General features: G+C 51.7%; 1 long non-coding RNA gene across 6 annotated transcripts; it reads right to left on the bottom strand.

The window, feature by feature from the left end:
- Positions 1-1803: 1803 nt before the first annotated feature.
- Positions 1804-15922, bottom strand: LOC103168179. Of its 6 annotated transcripts, XR_005659758.1 has the most exons (11): positions 15758-15922; positions 15273-15373; positions 14338-14663; positions 14086-14201; positions 13516-13670; positions 12825-13171; positions 9267-9394; positions 8473-8554; positions 7939-8107; positions 2286-2351; positions 1804-2040 (listed from the first exon to the last, which is right to left on the bottom strand). It is a non-coding gene; the product is annotated as an uncharacterized LOC103168179 (long non-coding RNA). The 6 variants fall into 6 exon arrangements; XR_003755422.2 differs by having other exon boundaries at positions 15273-15922; XR_003755429.2 differs by having other exon boundaries at positions 8477-8554; positions 15273-15922.
- Positions 15923-16013: the final 91 nt, after the last annotated feature.

Raw genomic sequence — 16013 nt, 5'->3', positions numbered from 1 at the left:
CCTCAGTTCCCTCATCTGCAAAATGGGGTTTAAGATTGAGCCCCTGCAGGACAGAGACTGGGTCTGACCCAATTTGCTTGTATCCACTCCAGTGCTTGGTACAGTTCCTGGCACCTAATAAATGTTTAACAAATGTCATGATTATTAGGACCGCTGTGGGGGCATTAGCCTACCGGGGGTCCGGCAAGGAGTAGGACCCAGAGAGACAGTCAGGATTCTGGGAAGACCCAGACAGGAAGGCCTGGAGAGCCCTACCAAGGAAGATGATGAGTAAATTGTCTCTGCTGTGGAATGCCAAATCTGGACGCAGGGAAGACCCAGACCAGGCCATGGAAGGCAGCGGAGACACAGAGGATCCCAGACCAGCTTGCAGAGTTCTTTACTTTTAACAGCGGCGCCACGAGGACAAGCCCTGGACCTCATCATCATCATCATAATAATAATCATAATAGTCATGGTATTTTGTTAAGAGCTTACTATGGGCCAGACACCGTACTAAACACCGAGGTGGATACGAGCAAATCAGATTGGACACTCTCCTTGTTCCATGTGGGGCTCACGGTCTCATCTCCCCGCAACCTACATGGACAAGCTGTATAGACACTTATGGGAATGAAGGAGGGGGAAGAGAGACAGACCAGAGACAGGGTGTACATACATGCTTAGTACAGTGCTCTGCATACAGTAAGAGCTCAGTAAATACGATTAAATGAACATGCACATGCCCGTCTAGACTATAAGCTCATTGGGGGAAGGGAATGTTTCTGTTTATTGTTACAGTCTGCTCTCTCAAGCGCTTAGTACAGTGCTCTGCAGACAGTAGGTGCTCAATAAATACGACCAACTGACTTCACGTGTGCACATGAGTGTGTGTGGGTGTGAGCACGTCTCTTGCTATAGCTCGGGAGCTTAGGGAAGCTTGTTTGGGTCTGACGTTTTCTCGCCTCAAAGTCAAAAACAGCAACTTACTGAACCCCTCTGTGACAATATCCCAACGACTTTAGGGGTTGGTGTCCACCGATGGGTGGGGACTCTACACTTCATCTCGAGGCAGAGCACTGTACTAAGCACCTGGGGAGAGTCCAATACAGTAAATGCCCTTGAGTCTAGGGGTTCACCCCATCCCCACCACACTCCTCTCTCTAGCTTTAGTTTCTCTTGCTTACCCCGACAGTCAATCACTTTTATGAGAAGCAGCATGGCTTAGTGGAAAGAGCATAGGCTTGGGAGTCAGAGGATGTGGGTTCTAATCCCAGCTCCGCCACCTGTCTGCTGCGTGACCTTGGGTGAGCCACTTAACTTCTCCGTGCCTCAGTTACCTCATCTGGAAAATGGGGATTAAGACTGTGAGCCCCATGTGGGACAACCTGATTACCTTGTAGATACCCTGGCACTTACAACAGTGCTTGTCACGTAGTAAGTGCTTAACAAATACCATCATTATTATTAATGTCCAACTCTTCCACTAGCCAGTAGACTCCTAGTGTATAGAAATATGGTGTAATGGATAGAGCACAAATTTGGGAATCAGAATCTGTCAGCAGTTCTAATTCTGGTTCTGCCACTTGTCTGCGGTGTGACCTTGGGCAGGTTGCTTCACTTCTCTGTGCTTCACTTACTTCATCTTTAAAATGGGTATTGAGAGCGTAAGCCCCATATGAAACAGGGACTGCGTCCAACTCAATTTGCTGGTACCCATCCCAGAGCTTAGTAGAGTGCCTGGCACATATTAAGTGCTTAACAAATACCATTATCATTATTATTAAGGGTAGGGATTGTATCTGACTACTCCCCTGTCCTCTCCCATAGGTGGGGTACGGCGCTCTGCCCAGAGTGAGGGCACCACAAAAACCGCTGACTGATGGCTAGGTGGGCCAGTGGACGCGCAGAGGGTCCATGGACTCAGCGAGCCCCCCCGGCTACTGTCCTAGCCTGGGCCGCTGGCCCTCAGCCCTCAGTTCCAGAACTCACCAGGAAAGCCAGCTTCTCCACGTGGGACCAGGGGGAGTCACAAACCATCTGTTGAACACTCCCCACCTCCTGAAACAGAGCAAATGGGGGAGAGGTCAGCAGGGTCAGAAACCGGGGTGACACCACGAGCCAGGAGCACTGAGGCCTGAGGCGGGCAACCAGGAGGGCTGGACGGGTAACATTGGGCAGGGGCAAGGTTAGGAACGCCCCCTCATCCTGGGGAGGGGAGTGGGCTTTCTGTGGTGGGAGTCAGAGAAGAGGAAAAGTGAACGATGGTGGGCCACAGGAGAGAGCTTCCCCGACTCTGCTTTTACCTCATAAATGTGGATTCCATTTAACGTCATGCCCAGGGCAATGGTGGTTTGCTCTTCTTTCTTGTCCTAAAGCAACTCAAAAGTTAATCGGGTTAAAAGCTGCGTGAGACCAGCCTGCGATGTCCACCTGATGCCCCCCGACCCCAGCATTTGATGCCTGCCAACCCCAGTCTGCTCTGCCCATTGAGATACCCACCAACCATAGCATGTGATGCTCACCAACCTGCGATGGCTACTGACCCCAGCCTGTGATGCCCGCTGACCCCAGCCTGTGATGCCCGCTGACCCAGTCTGTGCTCTGCACCCAAGCAACCTGGGATAGGGGGTTGGATCCAGAACCACCTGGGATCCTGGAGGCCCCAGGCTGGTCCCAGTTCCCTTCGCGCTTCATGAATCTCCCTGGGCAGCCACGTGCATAAACAACTTTAAACTCAGTGGCTTCCCCTACCTGTACCTTATTTAAAGGTCTCTCTCCCCACCCTCTGCTGCTGGATTGTAAACCTCTTGAGGGCAGGGATTTTGTCTGTGGATGATTGAGTGATTACAGTTCTGAGGGCACCTGACCCATTCATTCAATTGTATATAATGAGCTCTTACTTTGTGCAAAGTACTGTACTAAGCACTTGGGAGAGTACAATACAACAATAAACAGACCCATTACCTGTCCACAAAGAGCTTAGAGTCCCAGCCCTCCCACCACAGGTAGAATGTTCTGGTACTGAGCACTCCTATTCATTTATTCATTCATTCAATTGTATTTACTGAGCACTTAATGTTTTCAGCGCACTGTACTAAGTGCCTGTCTTGTCTTATGCTGTCCAGTCGTTTCTAATCCATAGCGACACTGCGGACACATCCCACCCAGAACGCCCCGCTCTCCATCTGCAATCGTTCTGGTAGCGCATCCACGGAGTTTTCTTGGTAAAAATCCAGGAGTGGTTTACCACTGCCACCTTCCGCACAGTAAACTTGAATCTCCTCTCTCGACTCTCTCCCGTGCCACTGCTGCCCAGCACGGGGGAGTTTTGACTTGTTGCAGATTGCCTTCTGCTCGCTAGCCACTGACCACGCTAGGAATGGAATGGACAGGCCACTGCTTGACTCTCCCTCCCATAGCCAAGACTAGTAGAGTACTGGAAACTCTCTAGTGGCCATCCTGGGAGGGGTGACTAAGGGCTTAGGGAAGTACAATACAACAACAAACAGCCACATTCCCTGCCCATAACAAGCTTACAGACTAGAGGGGGCTAAGGCCTGGCACTTAGTAAGCACTTAACAAATACCATGAAAAAAATATATAGTGAGGTGACTTGCCCCCCAAAATATATAGGCTTTCTTTCCAAGTGCCCCTGTTGCCAGTTAGGGACCCCTTCCCCAGGGGCTGGGCCCCGAGCCCTCCTTGCCGTGAATAAAATGTCCTGCCCACTCAAACCTATCAGAAATAATAATTACGGTATTTGTTAAACTCTTCCTATATTCCAACCACTGGTTCTAAGCATTGGGGTAGATAAAAGGTAATCAGGTTGTCTCACATGGAGCTCACCGTCTTAATCCCCATTTTCCAGATGAGGTAACTGAGGCACAGAGAACTGAAGTAGCTTGCCCACGGTCACACAGCAGATGAGCGGCAGAGCCGGGATTAAAACCCACATCCTCTGACTCCCAAGCCCGTGCTCTTTCCATTAAGCTACGCTGTTTCTTCTGCTGTACTGTCCAAGAATTTAGTACTGTGCTCTGATGGTGGAAATTGCTCAATAAATACCACCTTTATCAATCCCTCTGCTGTCAGTGGTCCTGAGGCTGCTGAGGAAACCCAATCCCGCTCCACCAGGAGGCCTGCAGCTCCACAACTACATCTCCTCGTGGTCGATCGGGAACATTACACTTACTAATAATTGCGATATTTGTTAAGCACTTACTGTGTGCCAAGCACTGAACTAAGCTCTGGGGTAGATGCAAAATCACCAGGACCTGATCAGGGCTCACAGTCTACATAGGAGGGAGAACAGGAATTGACTTCCCATTTTAATGATGAGCAAAATGAGGCACAGAGACGTGAGGTGACACACAGCAGAAAAGGGGAGGAATTAGGTTTAGAACCCAGATCCTCTGACTCCCGGGCCCATGTTGTACCCCCTCAACACCTCCTTGACGTCACCCTCCACGGCTTGACATTTCTTCTTCCCTTCTGCATCCCTGTTCTCCTCTAACAATAGTGCCCCCATGCCACGGTGACATTTCGTCCCAATCGAAGGTTCTGCCTTGACTGGTAGCATTTCACTCCACCAAGGGCCAACTCCCCGTCATTCGGGGCCCGTTTCTTCTCCCCTCACTCTTCCTTGCCATGGCCGAGATCCATTCTCTCCTGGCTAACGTTGCGTCACAGGCAACTCTCTCCTGACGGGGTGTCTAATCCCGGCTCCACCACCACCGCCGCCGCAGCTGACCCGCTGTGTGACCTTGGGTGAGTCACTTGCCCCTCTCCAACCACCTTGGCCCCTCTTCCTGCCACCTTTACAACCACCGGCTACAATATAGTCTCCTGCTGCCCTCTAGGGTCCACTTCTGCATTTGTGAATGAATTCAGTAGCAGTTATTGAGCACCCACATAGATCAATCGTACTTATTGAGCACTTACTGTGCGCAGAGCACCTCACTACGCATTTGGGAGAGTACAGTGTAACAGACACATTCCCTGCCCACAAGGAGCTTCCAGTCTGGGGCGGGAGGAGCTTACAGTCTAGAAGGGGTGTGGTGAGGTGCACCGTACTAAGCAATGGGGAAGGACAAAATAACCAAGCGACACATTCCCAGCTCACAGGGTGCTTACGGTCTAACAGGAGACACAAATATATAAACTCTTTACAACTAGAGTAGACAAAAATCAATACATTGTGAGGGTTTGGGAGGGTGCTAATATGTTCCTAAGTGCTGGAGCTGGCTCAAGGCATGGCCTGTCTCAGGGGGCTGGGAAATTCATCTGGGAAGGCTCCCTGGAGGAGCCGGGAGTTTAGGAGGAATCTGACCTTAGGGAGCACTGTGGTCTGTCCAATATGAGGAGGGAGGGAGCTCCTGCATTCATTCATTCATTCATCCAACTGTATTTATCCAACTGGGGTGGCCAAATGGATACCAAAAGTGTTCAGGGCCAAACTTGCAAGGCAAAGGCTGAGGGACCCAAATTGAAATGAAAAGGGTTCGGGGATAAACCTGAAAAGCAAACTCTTGGGGGAACTAACTGGAACTAAAAGGGTTAGGAGCCAAACCTGCAAGGCAAAGGCTGCAGGGACCAACATGAACGAAAAGCACTCAAGGACAAACCTACAAGGCAAACTCTGGGGTGGGGGGCAAACTGGAACGAAAAGGTAACAGGACCAAACCTGAAAGGCAAAGATTGTGGGGCCCAAACTGGAACCGAAAGGGTTCAGGGCCAAAGTTGCAAAGCAAAGGCTGGGTGGGGGCTTGGGGGGGCAGCCCTAAAAAGCAAAGGCTGCGTGGCCTCAACTGGAACCAAAACGGCTCGAGGCCAAACCTGCAAGGCAAAGGCTGTGGGGCCCAAAACTGAACGATAAGTGTTCAGGGCCAAACCTGCCAGGCAAACTCTAGGTTGTCCAAACTGGTACCCAAAGGGTTCAGGGCCAAACCTGTAAGGCAATCTCTAGGGGGTTAAACTGGTACAAAAAGGGTTCAGGGCCAAACTTTCAAGGCAAAGGCTGCAGGGCCCAAACCTGAACTAGAAGGGTTTGGGGCCAAACCTGGAAGGCAAACTTGAGGAGGCCCAAACTGGAACCAAAAGGTTCAGGGCCAAACCTTCAAGGCCAAGGCTGTGGGACCCAAACGGAAGTGAAACGGGTTGGGGCCAAACCTGCAAGGCAAACTCTGGGGGGGCCAAACTGGAACAGAAAGGGTTGGGGGCCAAACGTGCAAGACAAAGCTGTGGGGCCCAAACATGAAAGAAAAGGGTTCGAGGCCAAACCTGCAAGGAAAACTCTATGGGGCCCAACTGTAACCAAAAGAGTTTGGGGCCAAACCTGCAAGGCAAAAGCTGCGGGACCCAAAGTGGAACCAGAAGCGTTCCAGGTCTTACCTGAAAGGCAAAGACAGTGGGGCCCAAACTGGAAGGAAGAAGATTTAGGGTCTAACCTCCAAGGAAAAGGCTGCCTGGCCTAAACAGGAACAAGAAGGGTTTGGGGCAAAACCTGCAAGGAAAAGACTGTGGGGCCCCAACTGGAAAGAAAAGGGTTCAGGGCCAAACCTGCAAAGCAAACTCTAGGGGGCCCAAACTGGAACGAAAAGCGTTCGGGGTCCAATCTGTAAGGCAATTTCCAGGGGACCGAAACTGGAATGAAAAAGGTTCGGGGTCAAACCTGCAAGGCAAAGATTGAGGAGGGAACCTGCATGGCAAAGGCCGCGGGGCCCAAACTGGAACGAAAAGGATTCGGGGTCAAAACATCCGAGGTCAACTCTAGGGGGTCCAAACTGGAACCAAAAGTGTTCAGGGCCAAACCTGCGAGGCAAAGCCTGTGGGGCCCAAACTGGAACCAAAAGGGATCGGGGCCAAAGCTGCAAGGCAAAGCCTGCAGGACCCAAATTGTTACCAAAAGCCTTCCGGGACCAACCTCCAAGGGAAAGGCTGCGGGACCCAAACTGTTACCAAAAGCATTCCGGGCCTAACCTGCAAGGGAAAGGCTGCGGGGCCCAACCTGGAACGAAAAGCATTCTGGGCCTAAACTGCAAGGCAAAAGCTCCCCGGCCCAAACAGGAACTAAAAGGGTTCAGGGGAAACCTGCAAGGCAAACTCTGAGGGGTCTAAAATGGAACTTTAAGGATTGGGAACCAAACCTGTAAGATAAGGGCTGTGGGAACCCAACTGGAACAAAAGGGATTCGGCGATAAAGCCGCAAGGCAAAGGCTGTGAGGCCAAAACCTGAACGAAAAGGGTTATGGGCCAAACCCACAAGGCAAACTCTAGGGGGCTCAAACTGGAACCAAAAAGATTCGGGATCAGAGCCACACGGCAAAGACTGTGGGCCCCAATCCGAAACGAAAAAGGTTTGGGGCCCAATCTGCAAGGCAAAGGCTGCCTGGCCCAAACTGGAACGAGAAGCGTTCGGGGCCAAGACTGCAAGACAAAGGCTGTGGGTCCCAACGTGGAACCAAACGGGTTTGGTGCCAAACCTGCAAAGCAAAGGCTGCAAGACCCAAACTGGAACCAAAAGGAGGAGAGGGGAAGGAGATTGAAAAAAACCTACGTTTTTATTTTTTTGGGGGGAGGGGGTAGAGGTGGGGCAAACATTGTTTTCCCCTGCCTCCGCCCCCCCAACCAGTCACCACTCCAGCTGATCTGATGACTGCACAAGTCAACTTCTAGTCCCAGGCTTCACTGCTCTTCTCCTACCAGGCCCTGCCAAATTGGACTCAGTCAACATCAAGGCTCTGCTTCTCAGAGATGAACAGAGTGGGCGTGATGATGTCGCCCAGTTCTGCTCCGGATAATAGACCCCCAGAAGCTACCTCTTTCAGACACAGGAAGATCCCTTCCTCCAGGCACTGAGAACATGCTGAGTGAACCTACATACAAGAATGCCAACACAAGGAGATTTGAACACAGGGATTGGCATTTTTGGGTTGAAGGCAAGGGATGGTTCTTAACTCTGTTTCCTGAGTGGTCCAGGGAGCCAGCCAGTCGGGATCCACGCTGCACAGTGAAGATCCTCCTCATATGGAGACCCCCGACCGGTCCGCATCCGGTGGAACGAGCGATCGGCGGGTCGTCGGTCGTGACCTAGTGGATTCTTTGGATGCCGTCGCTCTCATCTATCCTGTGAACAGTGGCAGAGGGGCGGGGGGTGAGTGACCGTGAGGCCAAGGACAGTTGGGTTTTTTTTTCCTCTAAAACTAGGGAAAGAGTGGGTATGTTTGGAAACACTGGATAAGGAATTAATTTGGCACAGAAAGTCTGGTTGGAGACAGTAATCAGAAAGGGAATAAAAAGTGGATGAGAGTGTTCAGACAGTGCAAAGGAAGGGAAATCAAAGGCAAAATTTGAAGGGACTGATTTTGAAATCGGGCAGATGTGAGGTAGCTCAGGAGGATGAGGAGTGGGGGCATTAGTCATGGGAATCAGTAAGAGAGGGGAGGCGTTGTTGCTGAGCAGAAGAGAGAGCCAATTTAAATGCATTCTCACTGACTAGGAGATGGTTGAGGGGGTCCTAGTGCCTGGATTCTCCACAACAGCCCTCCGTGGCATAAGGGGTCTGATGGTGCTCCTGCGAGTTGAGAAGGAAATGGGAGGAGATTCAAACAATGCAGTTTCTCCAAAACAGACATTCCTTCTCACCCCATCTGCTCAAATCAGCCTAGCATTCAACAGGCAGCAGAGGAATCCCTTCTTTGAGGACTGAGTAGGTGTAGGGGACTTGGATCCCTCTATAGAGTTCAAGGCCCCAGATCTTCAGTCCTACAACCAAATCTGATGCAACTAGTGCCCCGCACGGAGCCCCACACCCCATTTCCGGAACCAGCTTCCGTTTCCACAGTGGCATCCGCTTCTTCACTCTTCTATTCCCCCACCCGGCTAACCCGCTCCACCGTCATTCATGCACTCACACAGCCAATACCTTCCCTAGGTGGCAGCGGTACAGCCCGTGGCTCCATCTCAATTGCAGGGCAAGGCTAAGAATACACCTGACAGCCCAAATTGTGGAGGAATGGTCCTCAAGCCTGGGGAAATGCACTGGCAGCCTCTGGAGAGAGTGTAATAGCTAGTCCAAGTTTTCCCACCCCAACCTGTGCACTGCCAGGCCTTGAGGCTGTGGGACATCCTGCCAGGTTCCAGAACCACCTGGACACACAAGATGGGGGAACTCCCTGCTGAGGTCACGTAGGGCAAAACGGTACGTGACCCGGGAATGTCTGTCCGAGGGAACTGAGTTATCAATGAAGCTCGTCCGCCGGTCCCAGCCGACGTTGTTACGTTACCTCGGCGGAGGACGGCCACACTAGTGATGTTGAAGGTTTGTTTTTCTGACTTTGCCCTCCGTCCAGAGCTGAGAACCACAGCTACATCGCCGCACGCTCACTTCTCTTGGAGAATCGACGTCTCAAAGCTGGAGAGAGAAGGGTAGGAATGTCAGACAGCTGGTTCTGTGGGCAACTGTTGCCCAACACTTCAGTCTCCAGGAGCATCACTTCTCCCCTTCACAGCATCACTAAAGTCTGCCCTTTCCTCTCCACCTAAACTGCTACCAAATTAATGCAGTCACTCATCCTATCCCACCTAGGTTACTGCATCAGCCTCCTTTCCGACCTCCCAACCTCCTGTCTCTCCCCACTCCAGTCCATACCTAACTCCGCTGCCCGGATCATCTTTCTACAGAAACCTACAGGACATGTCAGCCACCCCCCGCCTCCTCAAAAATCTCCAGGGATTCCTATCCACCTCCATATCAAACAAAACTCCTCACCACTGGCTTCAAAGCTCTCCATCACCACGCCCCCTCCTGTCTCACATCACATTTCTCTTTCTCCAACCCAGACCGGAATTTCACTCTTCTGGTGCTAACCCTCTCACTGGGCCCTCCACCTCTCCTGTCTTGCTGCTGACCACTGGCCCACTGACCTGGCAAATACTCCACTCTCTCTCCTCCCAGTGACCCCCTACACCAGAAAAGATGAGATCGGCAGACACAATCATCACATCTAAGCCAAATGAAGAACTCCAACCTACTAATACTCATCTGTTAGTCCAGGAGGAGCTTGTACGCCAGGGACTTCAGGTCCAACCCAAACTGGATAAAATTCAGTTTTGAGTACCATGCTGGCACTCCACATACCCTGTCTGCACCTGTGATGACTCAGTCTCCTAACTCTGCTTTTCAGAGAAGAATGGGGTAGATACACTGATAGTCTTCCCCGCACTTTTCGACAGCCTAGAGGGATGCCTTCTCCAGGGCCTTGGGGTGTGCAGGTTGACCCTGAAGACAGGACAGTGGGTGCAGAGAAATTTGACCCAACTATAGAATTAAGGGCCCAAGATCTTCTCTGTCCCACAGGCAAGTCGGACAAAACTGCTTCCCCGCAAAGAGCCCCAGGCCTAGTTCCATAACCAGCCTCCATACCGAGAGAGGTAGCCTTCTCCTCACTACCCTTGCCCAAAAGCTAACCCCATTATTCTCTCTCTCTCACACACACACACGCTCATGTGGACACATAAACTCCTTTCCTTTATGGTGGCAACATGGTCCCCACAGTTTAATCCTCACTGGTGGGGCAAGTCGAGGGATTGACTCGACTGTGCCCACACTGCAAGGGGACGGTACCCAAGGGCAGGGGGATACAGGCCAGAAGGATACATTCTCTCTGGAGAGAAAGAGCTGGTCAGATTCCTCCCTTGGCTCTCCTACCCCAAACTATGCATTGTGGGCCACTTTCTGTGTCTGTACCAGCAAGATATGGAGGTGGCAAGGGTGTGGAAAAATCTTGGGACTCATCCCAAGATCCCTTCTGGAGTTGAAGAACCTGGCCTTCAAAGACAAATGTGGATGAATGAGTCTGAGGGGCCGGGTTCCCCAACCTTGTGCTTCGGACACTAGGCCCCAAGAAGATACCGCTGACAGACAGAGAGGATCCTTTCTCCGGGGACTGAGGATGTGCAGTGTGACCCTGCAGACAGGACGATGGACACAGGGAGATCTGACCCATATCTAGAATTATGGGCACCGGATCTTCTCTGTCTCACAGCCGAGTCCTACAGAACCGGTTCCCTGCCAGAGCCTCAGCTTCCAGAACCAGCCTCTGTACCAAGGTTGGAAGCTCCCACCTCTCTAACCTTACCCAAAAGCTAACCCCATCACACATATACACAAAAGCCACCTCCCCCACCCCACCAGCCACCACCCCCACGACCTCCACCCCGTGCCACCATCTCTTTGGACAGCTAGTACAGGTGTTGGCTCCATTTCTGCACGGGAGGAGGTTGCAGGTCTGAGAACCTGACACTTGGCTCCAGGACTCCTTACCTTCCCACCCATACCCTGTCCTTCCCATGACTTCCATCAAGGTAGATGGCACCACCATCCTTCCTGTCTCACAAGCCCATAACCTTGGCGTTATCCTTGACTCTTGTCTCTCGGTCAACCCACATATTGAATTCATCACTAAATCCCGTCGGTCCCACTTCCGCAACCTCGCTCAAATCAGCCCTTTCCTCTCCATCCAAACTGCTACCACCTCAATATAATCATTCAGCCTATCCTTCCTGCAGTAGCCTCCTTGCTGACCTCCCAGTCTCCCACTTCTCCCAACTCCAATCAACCTTTGCATGAAACAAAAACTCCTCACTCTTGTCTTCAGAGCTCTCCATCACCTTGCCCCCTCCTATCTCACCTCCCTTCTCTCTTTCTACAGCCCACCCAGTACACTCCGCTCCTCTGCCCTTCACCTCCTCATGGTTCCTCGTGCGCCACTGTCCTGCCGTCGAACCCTGGCCCACGTCCTACCGCTGCCCTGGCATGCCCTCCCTCCTCACATCTGCCAAACTAAGTCTCTTCCCCTCTTCAAAGCCCTACTGAGAGCTCACCGCCTTCAGGAGACCTTCCCAGACAGCTCCCCTTTCCCTCTGCTCCTCCTCTCCTCTCCATTCCCCTTTCTCCCGCCCTCTCTTCCCCTCCCCACAGTCCTGTGTATATTTGTATTTATTATTTATTACTCTATTTATTTTGTTAATGACATATATATAGCAATGATTCTATTTATCTTGATGATATCTATGCCAGACTACTTCTTTTGTTCTGTTTTGCTTTGCTGTCTGTCTCCCCCGTTTCAACTGTGAGCCCGTTATTGGGCAGGGATTGTCTCCATCTGTTGCCAAATTGTACATTCCAAGTGCTTAGGACAGTGCTCTGCACACAGTAAGCGTTCGATAAATACGAATGAATGAATGAATGAATGAATACTTCATTCTGCTGCCCACATCATTTTTTGACAGCAATGATCAGGACGTGCCACCCGCTCCTCAAAAAAACTCCAGTGGTTGCACTTTCACCTCCTCCTCAAACAACAACTCTTTACCCTTGGCCTTCAAGCAGTCCATCACTTTGTTCCCCGCTACCTCACATCACTACTCTCCTAATACAACCCAGCTCCTCTCCTCTTGGCTCCTCTAATGCCGCCAACCTTCTCACTCTGCTGTCATCTCCCCTATCTCGTCACTGACCGCTCACCCACGTCCCGCCTCAGACCTCAAACGCTCTCCCTCCTCAAGTCCGACAGACAACTACGCACCTCCACTTTCAAGCCTTATTGAAGGCACATCTCCACCAGGAGGCCTTTCTTCCCCTTTCCTCTTCTCCCACTCCCTGCCGCATCTCCCTGACTTGCTCCCTTGGTTCTTCCCCGATCCCCCGGCATTTATGTACATATCTTTCATTTATATATTTCTATTAATGTCTGCCTCCCCTGCTCTGGAGTGTCAGCTTGTTGTGGGTAGGGTATGTACTCTCCCAAGCACTTAGTACAATGCTCTGCACCGAACAGTACCTCAGTGAATACGATTGAATGGAATTGGATCCCACCACAACTTGTACACTGCCTTGCATCGAGGATGCGGGACTTCCTGCAGGGTCCGGGATTCAGCTAGAAACTGAACTGGGGAAATTTACTGCTGAGGCCTCCTCCAGTACCACGGTAAAGGACCCCGGAGCATCGGTGGGGTGTAATTGGAGCTGCTCTGCCGGTCCGATCTGATGCCCGTCTGAAGCCTTGGCAGGGACATCTGGATTGGTGATCGTGAAGGTTTGAGTTTCTCACCCTGACCCTCTGTCAGCACCTGAGGACCACATCTCAGTCGACTGATATTGTCTCCAGGAGACTCAACGACCCTGAAGCTGGGGAGAGAAGGGAAGGCATTTCAGACAACCTTTTTTTTTTTTTTTTTTGGTTTTGTAAGCACTCCATTCTCCCTCCTCCCAATGACCCCAGCCTCAGGAGAGGTGAGGGCTACAGACACAGACAATTCATCCCACTTCAGTTGAATGCAACTCTCTGCTCTACGAAAACCTGGCCACCCCTTCCAAATCAATTAGTTCAGGAAGGGCTTGTATTCCAGGGACTGGCGGTCCAACCCAAACTGGACAAAATTGAGTTCTGTCTGTCTCCATGCTCCCTGTCCACACCTGTGACAACGCAATCTCTGAACTCTGTTTTTCAGAAAGGAATAGAGTTGACACACCGAGAGTCTTCCTGGCTGACTCGGGATGCTAGATTCCCAGAAGCAACCACTGGCAGGCCAAGACAGGTCCCTTTGTTCTATTCCTGGCTCCACCTTTCATCTGCTGTGTGATCTTGGACAAGACACTTCACTTTTCTGAGCCTTGGTTACCTCATCTGTAAAATGGAGATTGAGTTTGTGAGCCCCACGTGGGACAGAAACTGTGTCCAACCCAATATGCTTGTATCCACGCCAGCACTTAGAACAGTGCTTGGCACATAGTAAGCACTTCAGTAATATACTAATAATTATTATTATTCTCCAAGGCCTGAGGGTGAGCAGGTTGTCTCTGCAGACAGGACTGTGGGTGCAGGAAGTTTTGACCTTTCTGTAGAATTAAGGGTCCTGGGTCTTCTCAGTTCCACAGTCAGGTCAGACAGAAACAGTTCCCTGCACAGACCCCTGGGCCCCTATTTCCAGAACCAGCTTCCTTGCCAAGAGTGGCAGTCCCCTCCTAGTTGTAACCCCTTCATGCGCGCGCGCACACACACACACACACACACACACACATGCAGACCACCATCCCTTTACCATGGCAGTACAGTCTGTGGCTCCATCTGTCCACAACAGGGAAAGTCTGGAGATGGATCTCACTGTGCCCACACTGCAGGGAAAGAGTCCTCCGGTGGGGAGACGCAACAAGCGGCCTATGTAGACAGAGTAGGAGACAGTCAGATTTGCCCCTTGGTCATCCAGATTTGAGCCGTACGCTGCCAGAGCTACGGTTCTTCGGCCAAGGTCTCAAAACTAGCTGGACATAGAGGTGGGGGATTTGGGACTCACCAACAAAACTTCCTCTGTTGACAGGGGCAGAAGAGCCTCAAGTTGACACGAGTGGGGCAGTGCTGAAGCTTCTCAAATGGTCCTGGCTGATGAATTCCTGGACTTGGGAAATCTCTCCGCTGAGCGGCCACAAACCGAGCGGACCATCGACTGCCGCCCGGGACGGAGGACGCTGAGATCTCTCCGCCGAGACATCCCAAACAGGTGCAGATGGTGGACCGCCAGCCAGGACGGAGATCTACCCGAGGACACAACACGCATGCTGATGATGGAGTTGACAACAACAGAGGGGTTTCTGTTTCAAAATCTGGAAATGTTCCATGTACCTGCAAAATAGGACACCACTCAATTGAAAGAAACGTCCACTTTTCTGACACTTCCCCGTTTTCAGGCACATCTCAAAGTCAGATTGGGACCCCCACAACTCTGATCTCCAGAGACGAATGGCAAGGCAACATTCCTGCACTTCTCCCGCTCCTCCTCCCCGTCCCCCTCCCCCCCAACACACACACCCCCTAGGGGAAAGGAGAGAGGGAAGGTGACTCTGCAGGTGGGATTGGGGGCCCAGGGAGGTCTGACCCACCTAAAGCTTTAAGGGCCCTGGGTCTCCTCAGCTTCCAGAGGTAAGTCAGAAGGAATGGGTTCGCTGGGTTAACTCCCAATTCCAGAACGAGCCACTGTGCTGAGAGCGGCAGCCCCTTCCTCATAAGCCTAACCTCCATCATGCAGGCACACACCGACACAAACACACACACACTTCATCTTCCCTTTGAACAGGCAGTGTGGCTCCTGGCTCCATTTCTCCACTTGAGTGGGTCACGGTTCTGGGACCCAGACAGTTGGATCCTCTCTCCAGAACTCTAAAAAAGCACTGAGCAGCCTCTACAGAAGCATTAACATCAGCCAGCTACCCCTACAATCCCACCTCCACTCACCCGAGTCATCCACACCCAAGCTGCTCACTGCTGGGCTGGGAAGACAAGAGGAGCCGTCCTCCCTGGCAGCTCTGGGTTGGGATTCTGGGTGATGGTTCCTTCTGGGACAGAGAACAAAGGGAGTTATTCGCCATCGCCATCCAGGGGCTCCCCTGGGGATGGGAAATGAGGAGAAAAGAAAAGAACATCTGCCCTGGAATCTCTCCACTGAGAAAGAAAACAATAGAGACACCTGTATGGAGTTAGAAAGTGCTCTCTCTGCCCTCAAAACTCAAGGCGGCAGCACCACCCGCTCTCCTTCCATTCTCCAAGCTCAATACCCCTCCATCTCCCAAACCCCTCCTGTCTGGCCAGATGGACACTCGGACCTCGACAGTCTTCGGGTGTGTGAGAACCACCATTTTTCACTCCTGATTCCAGCTCCACAACCCCCCAAAAGCAGCTAAGGATGCCCTTCCCCAAATGTCAGCATGGACCACCCTCACCTCAGGAAGCAGAGAAGAGCTTGGACCAGTGGCTCAGCAGAGAGTGAAGCCTCCATTTAGGCCATCTGGGCTTGGGGCGGGGACAAATAATCCACATGGGCCCTGTGGATATCAAATGACCCACTTGGGCCCTTGCCTTTTCTTATGCCTTCGAGTCGTGTCCGACCCACAGCGATGCCATAGACACGTCTCTCCCATAACACCCCACCTCTATCTGCTGGTCGTGTATCCACAGAGTTTTCTTGGTTAAAAAAAA

The sequence above is a fragment of the Ornithorhynchus anatinus genome, chromosome 2 (genome assembly GCF_004115215.2).
Source record: "Ornithorhynchus anatinus isolate Pmale09 chromosome 2, mOrnAna1.pri.v4, whole genome shotgun sequence".
NCBI classification, from domain to species: domain Eukaryota; kingdom Metazoa; phylum Chordata; class Mammalia; order Monotremata; family Ornithorhynchidae; genus Ornithorhynchus; species Ornithorhynchus anatinus.
Note: the sequence above shows the minus strand (reverse complement) of the source record. Positions and strands in the feature narration are given on the sequence as shown.